This window comes from Ursus americanus, chromosome 16 (assembly GCF_024610735.1).
Source record: "Ursus americanus isolate L20-20 chromosome 16, mUrsAme1.1.p, whole genome shotgun sequence".
Taxonomy (NCBI): Eukaryota; Metazoa; Chordata; class Mammalia; order Carnivora; family Ursidae; genus Ursus; species Ursus americanus.
In genome coordinates, this window is record NC_142142.1 from 60,221,910 (window position 1) to 60,235,600 (window position 13,691).

Sequence of the window (13,691 nt, forward strand, 5' to 3'; positions counted from 1 at the left end):
GACCTAATAAAATCCAAAATTAAAGCCTTGAACTACTGAGCAAGTGTACTTGGACATCTTCCTGAGTGCAGGTGGACCAGGTCAAATTTGATGATCCCATGTAAGTGAGGCCCCATGGACATAGTGGATCAGCCACTGAAAAAGAGCAAAGAGAAGCCCCAAATCTACACTGTACAGGTTTGAATTCCTTCTGTTTTGACATAAATAAAATTCTTTTAATAGTTCAAAATAATACTCAACATTTTCATTCAATTTGCTCAATGCACAGAAAAATAGACTATTTCAAATTTTTATACTGTGGGATTTTCTCAGCCAAGAAAATGACTGGTCCTGTAGTCTTGGGGGGAAAAAAATCCAGTGGATTAGATAAATAGGGTATCTTATCCCCAATCTCATTAGTTCATGAATGTGCTTTAGTTTAAAATTTTTGAGTTTTTATAGCAATGAATCTTTCAAGCACCCCTGAGAAGTGAGAGTTACTAATACTCTTTCAGGCTCGCAGTCACCCATGTCCAAGAAGGGCCTACTGGTGCAAAGGGAAGGAAGAAGGTCATAAAATGAAAAGCAAAAGTATTATCAATATTCTGAAAGTGCTTTTAGTGAGAGAAAAATCAGGGACTCCATGGGTAAAATTCTAGTTATAAATATGAAGTTTAAAAATATGTATAGTGTTGGGGCGCCTGGGTGGCTCAGTCATTAAGCGTCTGCCCTCAGCTCAGGGCGTGATCCCAGGGACCTGGGATCGAGCCCCACATCGGGCTCCCTGCTCTGCTGGGAGCCTGCTTCTGCCTCTCCCACTCCCCCTGCTTGTGTTCCCTCTCTCGCTGGCTATCAAATAAATAAAATCTTAAAAAAATAAAATAAAAATATGTATAGTCTTAAGAACCACAAAAATAGTGTAATTGGTTATGGTGGGCCATTGATGAACGCCCTCTACTCCCTGGATGTTTATACCCTAATCTGGACACTTTGAACAGATGCATCATAAAGCAAAAAGGATATTCTATGGTCGTGACGCTTGGATATTCTCAACTGTCTAGGTGAGCCCAGTGCAATTACTGAGCTTTACAAGCAGAGAACATGCTCTGGCTGGTGTCAGAGATGCAGCAGGAGGAGGCAGAAACATGTGGTAGAAAGGGAACTTGGACCGATCAGACAGAAGAGGAAGCCAGAAGAGAAATTCGAATTGTGAGAAGGACTCAGTCCGCCATTGGTAGCTTTGAAGATGCAGGGAGAGGACCAGGAGCAAAGGAACACAGTAGCCTCTAGAAACCTAAAAGGACTCCCAAACAACCACCAGTGAGAAAAATGGAACTTCATTCCACCAACTACAGTCACGGACATCTGCCAACAACCAAAGCAGCATGGAGATAGATTGTCTCCGCAACATCAGGAGATGTTTTAATTTCTGTTTTAGGAGACTTAGAGCAGACAACCTAGTCATGTTTTGGAGGAAAAAAATAATTAAATAAATAAATCAAGCTAAGGAATAGTGGACTCAGTTTATCTTAGCAATTTCTTTGTAGTGGGTTTAATAGTGTCCCCCCAAAAACCATGTCCACCTGTGACCTCAGAATAGGGTATTATTTGGAAATAGGACCTTTGTAGATGCAATGGTAAGGATCCAGGCAAAATTATACTCAATTAGGGAAGTCCCTAAATCCAAGGACCGTGTCCTAAAATACAGTCAAGGACACCCAGAGACACAGGGAAGGCGGCCATGCGACGACACAAGCAGAGACTGGAGTTTAGCTGCCAGGAGCCCTCACCTGCTCCCAGAGGCAAGAAAATGCTCTGCCCTAGAGCCTTCGCAGGGAGCATGGTCCTGCCACCCCCGATTTTCAGACCTCTGACCTCCAGAACAGGAAGAATCAATCCTGATGTTTTAGATCCTCAAGCCCGGGGTCATCTGACATGGCAGCCCTAGGAAACTCACACCCCCTCCCTACAGCATTTGTGCCAGCTGCCCTCATCTTCCAGGGCTCCGTTCTCCGCCTCCCTGATGCGTGAATGCTGGGTGCTAACTGTACACAGTTCTACCCCTGTTTCGTGCAAGTTACACAAAGAACAAAATTAAACACTTGAATCACTGCAATTGATCATTCCCCACCCCCCAGCCTTTTTTTTTTTTTTTTTTTTTTGGCAAACTGCTGAAAAGGACAGATTTCAGAGTAACTCTCCCCTAAGTGTTTATGGTCCTATGGGGAGTCATCTTCAGTTTCTGAGCGGTTCTCTGCTTCCACGGATCTGGGAAGCCCAGCTGGAACGGTGCTTGAAAACCCAACCAGGCAGCACCATGGGGTGGTGGGCGGTGGACCCCCCACGTACCCCCCCCTGCACGCACAGCTGGCCGGGGGGGGGTGGGGTGCAAGCACAGTGGGGGGGCCACCCACCCCCCACGCACAGTTTGGCGGGGGGAGCCCAGAGTGAGGGTTGCTCAAGTGTTGAGACGAATGAGCAGCTCTATCTCCAGATCTTGTTTGGCACTTTTTCATCATTTCCGGGCCTCCGTAAAATTTCATTTTGTTTGTAAGTTGTTTTCCTAATTTTGTTGAATTACCTTTGTCTACTTTCCTCCAGCGTATGCAGTTTCCTTACAATAGCTATTTTCTCTTGGTTTCGGGCCAGTGTCCTGATCTCAGGGTGCTGGGATCCAGCCCGAGTCAGGCTCTGTGCTCAGGAGGGGTCTGCTTCAGATTCTCTCCCCCTCCTCCAGCACGCACGCCCTCTCGCAAATAAATCAGTCCTCAAAAAAACAAACAGCTATTTTCAGTTCTTCATGGGATAAGTCACTAATCCCCATGTCCTTCCACTCAGTTGCTGAGGACGATGGTCATTTTTGGCGAGGTGCTATTCCTTTCTCTGTTCACGTTCCTCCAGGTTGTGTTGCTATCTTTGCAGTTGAAGCAGCCCCTCCCTTCAGTTTTTACTAACTGCTCTTGGGAGAGAGACACTTTGTGTCAGTCTTACCAGGATTCTGAGGCTCTCTCCAATCTCCAAAGAGTAACAAGTACACCACACTTCCTGCTCCTTTTGGGGCAGAAGTCTTAAGCTCCTCTGCCTTTGCTGGAGGCTAAAATGCACCGATCCATATGCTGATAGATCCTCTCTTTTGTTTTCCAAAAAGATAGTCTGAAGCCCAAGTTGTTTGCATTCTTGCCCTGGCCCAGACTCAGGCCCACTCTGTCGCTCCACGGCTGCTTGCCAAAGCCCACTCCCACCACTACCTTTGGGACTGTGCACAGGGAGAGTCACAGCATGACAGGTCTCCAAAGGCAAGGGAAACAAAAGCAAAGATGAATTTCTGAGACTTCATCAAAATAAAAAGCTTCTTCTGCACAGCAAAGGAAATCAGTCAACAAAACAAAGAAGCAACCCACAGAATGGGAGAAGATACTTGCAAATGACACTACAGTTAAGGGCTGGTATCCAAGATCTATAAAGAACTTCTCAAACTCAACACCGAAAAAACAAATAACAAAGTAAAAAAATGGGAAGATATGAACAGACACTTTTCCAATGAAGTCATACAAATGGCTAACAGACACATGAAAAATGCTCAAAATCATTAGCCATCAGGGAAATTCAAATCAAAACCACCTTGAGATACCACCTTACGCCAGTTAGAATGGCAAAAATGGACAAGGCAAGAAACAATTGTTGGAGAGGATGTGGAGAAAGGGGAGCCCTCCTACATTGTTAGTGGGAATGCAAGTTGGTACAGCCACTCTGGAAAACAGTGTGGAGGTCCCTTAAAAAGTTAAAAATTGAGCTACCCTATGACCCAGCCATTGCAATACTGGGTATTTACCCCAAAGATACAGACGTAGTGAAGAGAAGGGCCATATGCACCCCAATGTTCATAGCAGCATTGTCCACAATAGCCAAATTGTGGAAGGAACCGAGATGCCCATCAACAGACGAATGGATAAATATGTGGTCCATATACGCAATGACTACTCAGCCATCAGAAAGGATGATTACCCAACATTTACATCAACATGGACAGGACTGGAGGAGATAATGCTAAGTGAAATAAGTCAAGCAGAGAAAGACAATTATCATATGGTTTCACTTATTTGTGGAACATGAGGAATAGCAGGGAGGACATCAGGAGAAGGAAGGGAAAAATGAAGGAGGGGAAATCAAACGGGGAGATGAACCATGAGAGACTATGGACTCAGGGAAACAAACTGTGGGCTTCAGAGGGGAGGGGGTGGGGGGTGGGTTAGCCCGGTGATGGGTAGTAAGGAGGGCACGTATTGCATGGAGCACTGGGTGTTATACGCAAACAATCAAAAACTAATGATGTACTGTATGGTGACTGACATAACAATAAAAAATAAAGAATGGGGAGGACGCACATGGTGAGGCAGGTTCTCGGAGTCCGGCGTGCAGCTGGTAGGATCTTCAGCCTTTTAATGCCTTCTGAGGATCCCATCTGCCACTCTCCCAGCCCCTTCTCCCCCCTCTCCCATAGTCACAGAGCTCATGATGCAGTACTCCGGATGGAACGCAAGAGAAACGAGCCGGTTCAGCAACATGATGCACGATGGGGAAGCTGGGTGCTCCCTCACCTGCGCTCTTTCCCATGGGAGAAATCATGGGCAGAGGAAGAGCTCTCTTGGCCCTAAGCTGGGCTGTGCCAGGAAAAGGGGGTGGTCAAAGTAAAACTGTGCCTCTCTTGTACTCCAGTGCGCCCTGGATCCTGTGTCTTGCTCCCATGGTGTGCTGGAACTTATCTGGAAACCAGCTCTACAGGCTCCCTTGTCCATGGCTGATTATTTAAGACGAGGTTTTCCAGGGGCACCTGCCCAGCAGCCAGCAGTGCCTGGAGCTAGCTTATGGGCCACGCAGAGTCCGCATCGAGGACCAAGGTCTGCCTGCTATTACCCGAATGCTCCAGTAGGCAAGATGCCTCCTGGTCCTTTGGTGTGTGGCGCTAAATCCCACAGCTCAGAGTCACAGCTGTCCGTGGATGAATGCCGAATTTTTGTTGAGGTTTCAAAAATGATGGCTGTCTTATGCTACCATGATGCTGACACTTCTATGAATGTTTTATATACTAATTTGCAAATATAATCCAGAAATAATTTTTAAGTTACCTTTGATCAACAAATTCATTAAAGAAATGAAAGTTCCATTTTAGAAAATCTTTTTCCTATCAAAAGGCAATGAAGAAAAATGGTATCAACTTGGTTGTTGTCTCAAGGCATTTGGAGAAAAGCAGCAAGGACCACTGACAACTCTGCAGGAACACAGGTGGGAACACCACGCGGCAAACACCGCTGCCTAACAGTCGTTCCACCCCACACCCTTGTTTTTAATATGCACAACCCTCATTTGGTTCAGTTCTTCACCCTTCTGTTTGCTCAGAGAATGTGACCACACCCTCCCCAGCGTCAGAGTAAGTCATGGCTTAGTTTAGTATCTCTCAGAGCGGTTGCTTTCCCTCTGCCGTGGGCGAGTTTGTAGGGGAACACACAACAATATCCTGGCCAACGGGTTATCATCTGCTGGAGATTTAGAGAGATTTTCCTCCTTAACAAAATATGGGGAAAGAAACCCATTTTTTTTTTTCTTATTACCAGATGTGCTTGGGCCTTCCTGTGATAACAGATATCATAATCGGCATCCTGCACTCATCAGGCAGGACATCCCAAGAAACTCAAAATGGCAGAACAGGTTGTACTTGATGTCAGAGTTGAGTCACCACATTCACTCTAGAACTCTGCCTTTCCATGTATTACGTAAGGATAACTTTTCCTCATTTTTCAAGCAAATTTTAGCTGGACTTTTGTTATTTATGCTGTTATAACTAATACAGTCTCTTTAGTTCAGGATAAAAATCAAACGAAAGGCAAAACATTAAAAGCATTCCCATTAAATTTGGAAGCAACAAAAGGATACCAGCTGTTTGATACTATTTCACATTGTTTAAAAATTAGCCAAAATAGAAAATTATGTACAGATGAGATAAGTGGACAACTAGAAAATTTTAAATTCTGAGCTATGGAACACCTAGAAAAAGTATATTTAGCTAAATACAAATGTACACAGATGGCAAATAATTTGAATAATTTAAAACAAAATCCTATTTATAACAGCAACACAAGAACCACCACCACCAAAATTCCTAGAAATCAACTCAGTATCTGATAGAAAACTATCAAATTGTAGAGGCGCCTGGGTGGCTCAGTTGGTTAAGCATCTGCCTTCTTGCCTCAGGTCACGATCCTGGAGTCCCAGGATCGTATCCCATGTCAGGCTCCCTGCTCATTGATGGGTCTGCTTCTTCCTCTGCCTCCCACTCTGCTCTCATGCTTTCGCTTTTCTAATAAATAAAATCTTAAAAAAAAAAAAACTATCAAATTGTAATAAAGGTCACAATAGATTTGATTAGAATGATTTATACTTGCTCTTTAAGTGTTTGAGTCCATCTAAATAGTATATATTCCTCATCAAAACACCAAAAGAATATTTTTAAATGACAAGATTATTCTGAAGTTTAGCTGGAAGAATCAGCATACGAGAAGGTCTGAAAAAAATTCTAGAAGTGTCATGAAGGAAAAGTTATTCTATATTCAAACAGGTGATAATTCTACAGTAATTCGAAGAGTGTGGTAGAAGCATAGAGATTGACAAGAGATGTAGGAAAAGGTCCACAATGAGACCAAGAGAATTAGGAGACAGGAGTATTTAGTAAAACTGGCATTTAGGGAGGGTTGGATTCATCAATGAGTGGTTTCTGGTCAAATAGTACACTACTATGGAAAACAAAACTGGATCCCTATATTAGCATATAAAAATACATCCTAATAAGTAATATATTTAAATGCAAATATTAAATGTAATATTCCCAATTTAAGATCACAGGGTTAATTTGTAACATCTAAGCTCTCCAAAAAACAAGAAAGGGAAAAGTCATTGTTCCCAAAAAGGGGTGGTCCTTCTACAAGCCACTGTGGTTAAAAGGGATGAATGCTGATTATTTCACAGTGGACCACGAAGAGACTCAGGCCAAATGCTTGGAGCAGAGCCTACATTTCCCAGCCAGTCCCTGGCTGACAGAGAGCAGCAACTGGGTGCCAGGAAGAGGGGATCTGTCACCAGCCATGAAAGAACGTCAGCACAGGAATCAACGGATGGAGAAATAAAAGGTCAACTTCAAGGACCGGAAACCTCAAGCTAAGAAACACCCAAGGCTAGTTGAGGTCATGCCTCACGTGTTAGATGCTAAGGCCCCCAGACACCACTGCAGCTTCTTGGCATATGCTTAGGACACCTTTCAATGAAGATCAACTGAAAACAATCACCACGCAGCAAAGTAAAGTACCACTATAAAAAAAAAAAAAAAAAAAATCAAGGAATATTCTCCTCACATATAAGCACTTAAAACTCCAGGAACTCAGAATAGAGAACCCTGAAAACTTTAGGATACGCACTTTTAACATTTTCTGAATGAAAGTAGTCAATGGGAAGCAAACAAAAAGAAGCACAGAAGGCTAATGAAAAACTAGGTAATAAAAATGAGCGGTTGGTTATTTTAAGAGAACCCATTAAAAATTTTAGAAAGGAGTCATTTTCAACAGAAGTTTAACTATCAGTAAAAGGATACAGATCCACTCAATAAAAAGTTAATGGCAAATCCAAGTTGTTGAATCAAATTGATGCAGCCTTTCATAAAATTGAATTAAGAGTTTAAGAGTAGAAAGAGAATTAAGGAATACAAGTGAATAGGACCAAATGTTCCAAAATAATTAGTAAGACTTTCAGGAGGCAGTAGGAAGGTGGTAGTTAAGCCATGTTTAAGGAAAAATACTGAGGATTTCCACTATTGAAGAAACACAAGTCCTAAATATTAAACGTTTCAAATACTAAGAAGGACTAATTTTCGAATCTTATAAATAGACCCATTATGGCGAAACATTTCAAATAGATTATCATAAAGACAACGAGAGAATGAGAACAGATTACCTACAAAGAACAATCACATTAATATTAGCTTTTTCACTAGCAACTTTAGATGTCAAAAGACAATGGATAAATTTATCTTCAACATGGTGAGCCAAATAACTCAGAACATTTAGCTCTATATCCATCAAAATAGCCCAAGAATGAGGAATAAAGATACATGAAGACTGAAAAATTCAGACAGTTTATCTTCCACAAACCCCAATGATAGAACTAAAGAATATATTCAACAGGAAAAATAAGCTTAGAAGCAGAACACAAAATAAAAATAAATAACAAAAGGTGTATAATCTTTGGCTAGTTAGGAATAAGGCATGAAATAAATGACAATTTTCACAGGGATAATAGCAGGTTGGTATATACTTTTTAAAATTCATTAACATGGAATCTTTGGAGAGCTAGCTCAAAGGCAAAAGCCAACTGAAGATTTTGTCTTGTTCAGAATAAAAATAAACAAGACATTTTTAGGAAACATTTTTAAAATATATTTTTTAACTAAGCCCTAACTACCAAACTACTAAAGGAAAAATAAAGCACATAATTTTTTTTTCCAAAGATTTTATGTATTGTACAGGGGGGGAAGGGGGAGGGGCAAAGGGAGAGGGAGAAGCAGACTTCCCACTCAGCAGGGAGCTGGATGTGGGGCTTGATCTCAGGACCCTGAGATTATGACCTGAGCTGAAGGCAGACACTTAACTGAGCCACCCAGGTGCCCTGAAGCATTTATTTATTTATTTATTTATTTATTTTAAATTCAAGCAGTCTGATAGAAAACAGGAAGAGAGTAAAAGAAATATCACAAGACATGAAATAGGATAGTAGGGGGCCAAATTTAACCCTAGACAACATATTTTAAAGTATTAAATGCATCCTTTAAAATAAAGTATTCTGGGCCACGTGGGTGGTTCAGATGGTTAAACAACCAACTCTTCATTTCAGCTCAGGTCAGGATCTGGGGGGTGAGATCAAACCCCACATCGGGCTCTGCACACAGTGGGAAGCTTCTTCGGATTCTGTCCCTCTCCCCCACCTACCTACCCACCCACCCACACCTACCTACCCACCCACCCACACCTACCTACCCACCCACCCACACCTACCTACCCACCCACCCACACCTACCTACATACACACACAAAATGGACTATTACTCCATCATTAAAAAACAAACAAAAACAATGGGATCTTGCCATGAGCAACCAGATCGATGGACCCAAAATCTATTATGCTAAGTGAAACAAGTCAGATCAAAGACAAATACCATAGGATTTCACTTATGTACAGAACTTAAAAGAAACAAAAAAACAAATAGACTCTCAGATACAGAGAGCTGATGGTTGTCAGAGGGCCAATGAGTGGGGAGAAGGGGATTAAGAGATGCCAACCTCCACTTAGAAAGTAAGTCCCAGAGATGAACAGTACAGCATCGGAAATATAGCCAATAATACTATAATAACATCGTACAGTAATAGACAGTGACGGCATATCACGGAGAGCATTACGTAAAAAATTTCTTAATCGACGTTGTTTACCTCAATTAGAATTGTATGTTAATCACACTGGAAAAAACCCCCAAAAACATCAACATGTTATTTAAACACAGCATTATTTAGCACAGAGGTTCCCAGGTCGCGCTCGCCCGCCTCAAACCCCTTCACTCACAGATCAAAAGCGAGTGCGTGCTCGCCTCTCCACCCCTGTTGGGGGCCTATCAGAATCTGGACTACAGGGAGGGGGGAGAGAGAAAATCATGTGTTACACTGACAGAAATCCATCTGTTTGGGCTGTGACGAAGGTGGAGGAATCCTGTATATTCCAGAAAATATCCTGAGGTCAAGTCTTGAACAACCCAAGTTCTGGTCTGTCCACACAGAGAACGTCTCAAAACAGGAGCGCCCTCAGATTTCATGAGCAGCAGTTATAAGACATAAGGAAGGGGGGAAAGCAGACTTCTGGAGGAGGAGGAGGATTTTCTGAATTACCATATGATAGGATAGCAAAGTCACTGTAGCAATTAGTTGGGCCTGTTAATGTCCTAATACCTGAGCTACCTGCCCCCGGGAACACACCTGTGGTTAATATAATCACTGCCAGAAAGTTAAAAGAAGTAAATGAGATTCTCTCCCTCAAGAACAGGTACCAGGCTCAGCTGCTTTACAAAATTTCTATCAAACCTACAAGCAAATAATCCCTATTTTTTTGCAAACTGGCCCGATGTTTAGTAATAGGAAAGTGGCCCAACTCACATTATAGTTCTGGAAAAAACACTGAACTCCAAACTAGGTAACCCAAAAAAAACATGGGTCACGCTCACTCATAGAATCAAAAATTATGTTTTCTTAAATGAAATTCAGCATTTACCGAAGGACAAAATGTTGTAAACAAGAGGACCTATCCCAACAACCCAAACTGATCCAACATTTTAAGAAATCAAGTCATTGATCATATTAACAGATTAAATGAAAAAAATCACCTAAAATTTTAGGAAAAAGTATTCAAATCACCTCAAACACCAATGGCACCCCGTCGTGATTAAAAAATAAAGCTTGTGGCCTATTAAGAACAAAATAAACTGGCAACAAAATATAGCAAATGTTAGAAACATTCCCACAAAAGTCAAAAAGAAGGTAAAGGTAGCCCTTATCACGGCTACCATTCAATACAGCTTTGGAGGGCTTAGCTGACTGCTAAGACAAGAAAAACAAACATAAGTCTTAGAACAAAATAATAACTACAGTGACTCTGTTTTCATCTGGACATTTTCTCTCCAGCCTACGTGTTGGTTTGCACACGAGTCCCATACAAGGGGGCAAGGAGAGACCCGGGAAAGGGGCAAGCCGCATCAGATAGGTGGGTGGCAGAGTAAGCGCGGGAACTTACCAGGCGCGTCCTGACTCGCAGCAAGACGAGAAGAACTCTGCACCCACCCAGCAAACCTTTAGAGTTTATATAGAGGCCTTAACTAGCTTCAGACGAGCAGCCAGTCCAAGTGGTCTCAATAACGCAGCCCTCTCTCCAAGCCGCGTCCTTGAAAATGGCTCCAGCCGTGGGGATCGTGGGCGAAACAAACATTGGCCAGAGGAGGGAAAGGGGGCAGAGCCTTCAATTGCCCCGGGCCGGCTTGCGTGGCAATCGGAGGTCATGTCCTCTGGATGACCTCCTCCAACACAACAGTATCAAACCCCACTCTAATTGTCCACAGGACTGTGTTCCCAGCTCCAACTGCGACAGCCCTAGGACCCTATAACCTTAACCGGAGTCATTATGCAACATTAGCATGAGTAGTAAGCCAGATCAGCTTTTTTTATTTTTTGTAACGATGGCTCTTTTCTTTACTCACAGAGCTAGAAGGTAATTAATTCGGCTGCAAACAACCACATCCCTTCAATGTAAATTCATTAACAGTAGAAGCAAATGAAGCCAAGCACAGGTGAGCAAAGATAAAAGAACAAGAGAAGGAGCCTCTTAAAAGCACTGTTGTCCTGGGTCTGGTCTTTCTGAGCAAGGGTTCAAGTGGCTCCTGGAAAATACTTACTCTTCCCATTCTACAGAGTTTTCATTCCTTCTCTGCACCACATTCTGTCCTTGGAAATCGGGAAACGGTAGGACCACCTGTATGAACTCCAATCGAAGCACGTTTCCACAGATTTACCGAGTTCCTGTATCTCTCTCTCAATTTTGCACACTTCTCCAGTATCTTTCCATAAAGTCCCGAATAATGCTCTTGTGGTTTTCTATATTCAGGCAAAAGGACATGCAAATATATTTTCAGAGATTTCCCACAAGAGTTAAGTGACTTTGGGACACAGGGAAGCAAAAGGACTGACAACTAATGATTATTTATCACTGACTATAAATGGTATGCTAAGTGATTTTTATATAGTCTCATTTTCACAACGGTACGGCATGATAAGCATAACGATCTCCATTTTACCCATGAGTAAAGTGAGATTCAAAAATATTAAATAAATTTCCCGATGTCATGTAACTAATTAGTATGGAGAACTTTCAAACCCTGGCAAATTTGGTTTCAAAGTCAGTAATCTTTCCGATATGCCCTGGGACTTAGAGTGAGCCTGATAGAAATGTAACAAAAATGGATTATTTAATTAGCAATTAACTCCAATTCTTATCACCATTAGAAAAAATACCTATGACTCTTTGGGATTTTACTATTTTTCTTTTGCTTAAAGAGTTAAACATTTCTCCCAATAAGTGCAAAACAGAAGCAAGACGGAGTCTTGTTGAGATTTAACCCGCCCGGCTGGTGCCAGTTTGGCAACTTAATCTACTTGAGGAAGTTACTCTGTTTTTTTCTTTTTTCTTTTTTTTTTTTTTTTTTTAAATATTTTATTTATTTATTCGACAGAGATAGAGACAGCCAGTGAGAGAGGGAACACAAGCAGGGGGAGTGGGAGAGGAAGAAGCAGGCTCATAGTGGAGGAGCCTGATGTGGGGCTCGATCCTATAACGCCGGGATCACGCCCTGAGCCGAAGGCAGACGCTTAACCGCTGTGCCACCCAGGCGCCCCTACTCTGTTTTTTTCTTAATCAAGATAAATTCGAATTCTGGGGCGCCTGAGTGGCTCAGTCGTTAAGCGTCTGCCTTTGGCTCAGGTCATGAGCCCAGGATCAGGCTCCTTGCTCAGTGGGAAGCCTGCTTCTCCCTCTTTCACTCCCCCTGCTTCTGTTCCCTCTCTCGCTATCTCTCTCTCTGTTATATAAATAAATAAAATTTTATAAATAAATAAATAAATAAATACATAAATTCAAGTTCTTTCTGGGCCTCTTTGACACTTCCTCTAGGTCTTCTGTCTCCTCGGATCCATGAAATGCCTGAATTGCCCAAATACTATCATGGATCTTATTTTCTTCTTAATATATATTTTGTTTTTCAGCAAATTCATAAATTCTCACGGCTTCAAATACCGTATCCTAACACATGTTTGCCAAATCGTCACTTGCCATGAACACACTTAAAACTGAAGTTCCACATACACAACTGAGACACATACAATCGGACATTGCAACAATACTCTAAACCCACCAAAATCAAATCTGAACACAATTTTCCCACCAAACAAGTCTGCATGTGTGGGTGTTGGAGGCCGGTTGCCTTTCGATCTGACTCACTACCATCTGCGAGGTCGTTTTTTTCTCCTCTCCCGTAACAACGGGCTGCTCAATTTTATTCATTTGTTGCCTTGCCTATTTCTCTCGCATTCATCATCTCCATTCCTAGTTCAGACCTCCACAACTCTCAGAACTTGTAACTTCCCTGGTTTTTCTACATACGTCCAGTATCCTGTATCTGCTTCCTATCTGTTCTTCGACTCCTGCAATCCATTCACTCAACAAATAATTATTGAGCAGAAACTGTGTAGCAAGCACTGTGCCGGGTTCTGGGACTACACAGACGGATAGGACATAGGTAAGCAAACCTACAGGTACAACCACAGAAATCTACACTAGACGTGATGTGTCATGAGGGTTCAAAGGAGGATTAACACTTTGGGGGGTTCAGAGATGGCTTCCCAGTAGAAGTGATATCTGAGCTGAGTCTTCACAGATATATGTGAATCTCAAGGATATTTCTCTACACGTTATCAGGAAAGGGGGTAGTTTGGGGCATTATTTCATAATTCTTTCAGTTGGGTCTATGTCTGTGAATAGATGATTTTCTCTTTCCAGTGGGATATTCCTTATACCGTCTCTTC

General features: G+C 42.2%; 1 long non-coding RNA gene across 2 annotated transcripts in view; it reads right to left on the reverse strand.

The window, feature by feature from the left end:
- LOC148108828 (uncharacterized) overlaps positions 1-11,178 on the reverse strand; it is a 407,929-nt gene extending 396,751 nt beyond the window's left edge. For both annotated transcript variants that reach the window (XR_015727024.1, XR_015727023.1), the window contains exon 1: positions 10,855-11,178. This is a non-coding gene — a long non-coding RNA (uncharacterized LOC148108828). The remainder of the gene's footprint in view (positions 1-10,854) is intronic.
- Between the last annotated feature and the right edge of the window lie 2,513 nt (positions 11,179-13,691).